Below are 4,750 nucleotides of genomic sequence, written 5' to 3'. Positions count from 1 at the left end.
CGTGAACTCTGCCCTCAGGCCGACAGACGTCCAAAGATCATGCCTGGCTTGTTGTTTGTGGTAGTTTTGAAGATTACCACGCTTTGGTTTGGCTCCAGATGAAGTAGAAAAGATTTCACACGTTTGGTAAGTTTCTGATCAGTAACTTTGAGAGGTTAGTGAGGTTAAATGGCTGGGAGTTGGAGGCTATTCTTTGGAGGCTAGCAATCATCTACTAAGGTGATGATGCACAAGAAAAATCAGGCACAATGGAGCAAGTAAAATGGTAGTTGCTGTAGAAACCATCATTTCTGTCTAGAACAGAAAATATTTTCTGTCGCAAAAATATTCCAAAATGTGGTACAATATTTTTGCTCAGGAAGGTGCCCTAGGGTTAAGAGAATATTAGTGAATTTTTTCAGATTTTTGTGGGCAAGAAAAATTGGGGTTGCTTTGGAGCATATTGAAGTGGCTAGGGTTTTGGAGGGGAAAATGAATATTGTTCATTAAGGAAAAATATTCCAAATAATATTTTGGGTAGAACCAGAGAGTGAATGATGATTAGAGAGGGAAATGAGGCACTTGGGTGAAAGCCAAGGGTACCCTAGTGTTTAAGTCCATATGAAAAGATTCAAAAACTCCAAATTTCAAAATCAAACCAAATGAAAGTCAGGCAAATAAAGGAGGGCAAAAACCAGGCTGTCACAGAGGGCTGGTTATACTCGTAGCTTGTCTCATCCAGTGTGCCCTGAGAACGGGATATGTGCAGCTCCTATCGGGATTTGTCGGCACAGTCGGGCGGCTTTGCTGGTCTTGTTTTACCATTATCGAAATGCCTTGTAACCAGGTTTCTAATACTGATCGGGTCTTTTCGGGAGAAGGAATATCCTTCATTGACTGTGAGAGCTTGTGATGGCCTAAGTTGGGACACCCCTGCAGGGTATAAACTTTCAAGAGCCGTGCCCACGGTTATGTGGCAGATGGGAATTTGTTAATATCCGGTTGTAGAGAACTTGACACTTGATTAATTAAAATGAATCAACCACATGCACAGCCGTGATGGTCTCTTTTCGGCAGAGTCCGGGAAGTGAACACGGCCTTGTGTTATGCTTGAACGTAAGTAGTTTCAGGATCACTTCTAGCTTCACCACCGCTGTGTAGTTTCTCATCTTACTCTTATTTGCATATGTTATCCACCATATTTGCTTAGCGCTTGCAGTAGCTCCACCTCACTACCTCATCCTACCGATAAGCTTAAATAGTCTTGATCTCGCGGGTGTGAGATTGCTGAGTCCTCGTGACTCACGGATACTTCCAAACAGTTGCAGGTGTCGATGATACCAGTGCAGGTGATGCTACCGAACTCAAGTGGGAGTTCGACGAGGACCTTGGTTGTTACTAAGTTTCGTTTCCTGATGATCAGTAGTGGAGCCCAGTTTGGACGATCGGGGATCTAGCATTGGGTTTATCCTCCTTTTATTTTGTTTTTATCGTAGTCGGTCTATGAGTTTATTTGGATGATGTATGAATTATTTATGTATTGTGTGATGTGGCGAGTGTATGAATTATTTATGTATTGTGTGATGTGGTGAGTGTAAGCCAACTCTTTATCCCTTCCTTATTCAGTAGATGGGATTGTGCGAAGATTACCCCTCTTGCGACCAAACCACCATGCGGTTATGCCTCTAAGTCGTGCCTCGATACATGGGAGAAATAGCCGCATTATGGGCGTTACAAGTTGGTAATCAAAGCCATCCCCGACTTAGGAGCCCCCTGCTTGATCAAATCACTTAAGTTGTTGAGTCTAGAACAAAATGTTTTAAGCATTAGGATTATATATATCTAATAGTAGGATTCGTTTTACTCCCCAGTCCCTTCGTCGCTCTGGTGAGGCCTCCTGACGTAGAAGTTTTGACTTTCCTGTCCTCAAATTTCATGAATTTTGTTTAGAATCACGCGGGTATCTTGGAATCGTTCTGATATTTTTGTGACAAGAACATTGTTCTTGGTGCCTCCTGACATTTAGGGGTTGTGGCAGTGTCCCAGGGAGTTGAGCTCCAAGGTGTTGTCATCACAATTTTATCGTTGCAGTTCTGGAATACCTGAGTTCGCCGACATTGAAAATCTCTTTTATGTAGTTGTTGGTGAGATAACCTCGACGCCACCCAGTACTGGGCAGGAGTTCGGGAGTATTGCCATAATTCATATAACGGATGCTTTTCGAAGGCTGAGGTACATGATTTCCGAAGGTTTCTTGGTTATGTGTTGAAGGATGGATACAACTGGATGTAGGGATTATTAGTTTGGGTGAGATATTATGCTTCCCCTGTATCCCCAACACCCGATTGCATAACCAGAAAGTTTCAGGAGTTTATAGGTGGGAATTCAAGTATCTCTAGTATTTCTTCCTGCAGATATTTGGTTTTTGATTGGGTAATCCTTACCACTTATTTGTTCATATGCGTACCATGTTGCTTTATTCATCTACCTTTATCTAAGTGGCTTCTCACCTTCATGGATGTGTGATGATTTACTTTAGAATTCATTCGTTCATCCTTGTTCAAATGTTTATTGTGAAGACTATATGTTGAAATTTCTATCCATTGATTCAGCTTGTCTATTTGTCTATCAAGATTCTAACGAACGCCACCCTCTTTAGGATGGCTCCTCCAATGCGTCTGAATCCGGACCGCAATGATGGGAGTCAGGCGAACCCTTCGCACCACCTCCGCCTCAGGAGGCATGGCAAGCTATCATGGCAGCCACCAATGCCAACACCCAAATGATTTTGCAACTCTTGCAAGACCGCAACCGAGGTCAAGGCAATCAAGGAAATCAAGGCCAAGGGAATGTCAACAATCGGCCTCAATTTGCTACCCTCAACCAGTTCCTTGCAAACCAGCCGAAGTCTTTCAGCAACTGTGTCGAGGCCACATACACCGACGATTGGCTGGTGGACATCTGCAAGCATTTTGAATGTAGCAATGTCAGGCCTAAGGACTTTGTCAAGTTTGCTTCGTTTCAACTCAGGGACCAAGCTACTGATTGGTATCAACAATACAGAGATTCCAGAGGAGGTCGTGTGATCTCCTGGGATGATTTCCGCCGAGACTTTAAAGTGCATCATATTCCAACAAGTGTTGCTGAGAGCAAGCATGAGGAGTACCGCAATCTTAGGCAAGACATCATGTCCGTGTATCAATACAATATCTAGTTTCACAAACTTGCTCGCTTTGCTAAACAAGATGTTCCTCACGAAAAGAGCAAGATCTATCAATTCAGAGGTGGCCTCAGAGAAGATTTGTAGTTAGCTCTCGTGCTTCTCGTGCTTCTCAGTTCAAGTATGAGGCTTCTAAGAAGAGAGTCAGGGATGCAGTTCAGTCTTCTTCTTCCTCACAAGTGGCAGCTAAGCAACAGAAGTTCTGGCTTCCTCCTCCTCCGTTTCATCAGTCCTACCAGTAGAAGAGCGAAGGTGGCCATGGATCTTCCCACCCACCCAACCCAGGCTATCAGAACAAATCTCAGTCTCAAGCTCCAAGGTCAAGTGCTCCTTATCATTGTTCGATCCCAGAGGTGACTTGCAACAAGTGTCAGTAGAAAGGTCACTATGCGAACAAGTGCTTCAACCAAAGGCTCCATCCGCCTCCTCCTCCTGTGATATCGGCAAGCAATGCAATGGTCAAGCATAGTCCCAAGTTTGCAAAGGTGAACATGATGAATGCAGCTCAAGCAGAGGAATCTACTGATGTCATAATGGGTAATCTTTCAGTTAATGATATTCCTGCAAAAGTCTTATTTAATACCGGTGCATCGCATTCTTTCATGTCAAATCCATTTGCATCAAAGAACAATTTTGACACAGAGGTTCTACCTAAAGCATTGCAAGTTGTTTCTCCGGCTAAGCGGTTGAGATCTAGCATGTTGGTTCCGAATATCGGTATCAAGATGGGAAACTATAAATTTCTGTCTTCACCAATTGTTCTTGGTGACTCGGATATTGATCTAATTCTTGACATGGACTGGCTTTCTAAGAACAAGGCTCAGCTTGATTGTGCTTCCAGAGAGATTCAATTGACACACTCTTCTGAGGATGTGATCATCTATGCCGCTCGGGATGAAACCATTCGACAGTTTTCTCTCAATGAGAAGGTCGAGTTGGATGCCATCTCGCAGGTTCCAGTGGTTTGTGAGTACCAAGACGTCTTTCTTAAAGAGCTTCTCGGAATGCCTCCTCACCGGCCAGTTGAATTTGTTATCGATCTTGAGCCTGGCATGGAACACGTTTGCAAGTGTCCTTACAAGCTTGGACCAGAGGAGTTGAAGGAATTGAAGAAACATCTCGATGAACAAGAGCGTCTGGGTCTGATCGGACCGAGTTCATCTCCATGGGGTTGTGGTGTTCTTTTTGTCCAGAAGAAGGACGGAATGGACCGACTCTGTGTCGACAACCGTCCATTGAACAAGAAGACAATTAAGAACAAGTATCCACTTCCCAACATCAATGAGCCATTCAAGCAACTTAAAGGTGCTAAAGTATTCTCCAAGCTTGACATCCGTATAGTTTATCATTAGATTCGCATTCGTGAACAAGATATCCCCAAGACAGCATTTAGAACAAGCTATGGTTCTGTTGAATATATTGTCATGTCTTTTGGCCTTGTCAATTCTCCTCCAACGTTTTCTCGCATGATGAACTTCATCTTCAACCCCTACACAAATGGATTTCGTTAATGGATTTCCTAAGTCCAAGCATGGAAATGATGCTATCTTC

Source organism: Triticum dicoccoides, chromosome 3A (genome assembly GCF_002162155.2).
Source record: "Triticum dicoccoides isolate Atlit2015 ecotype Zavitan chromosome 3A, WEW_v2.0, whole genome shotgun sequence".
In the NCBI taxonomy this organism is placed as follows: domain Eukaryota; kingdom Viridiplantae; phylum Streptophyta; class Magnoliopsida; order Poales; family Poaceae; genus Triticum; species Triticum dicoccoides.
The sequence above is the reverse complement of the archived record's forward strand: the minus strand, read 5'-3'. Positions refer to the sequence as shown.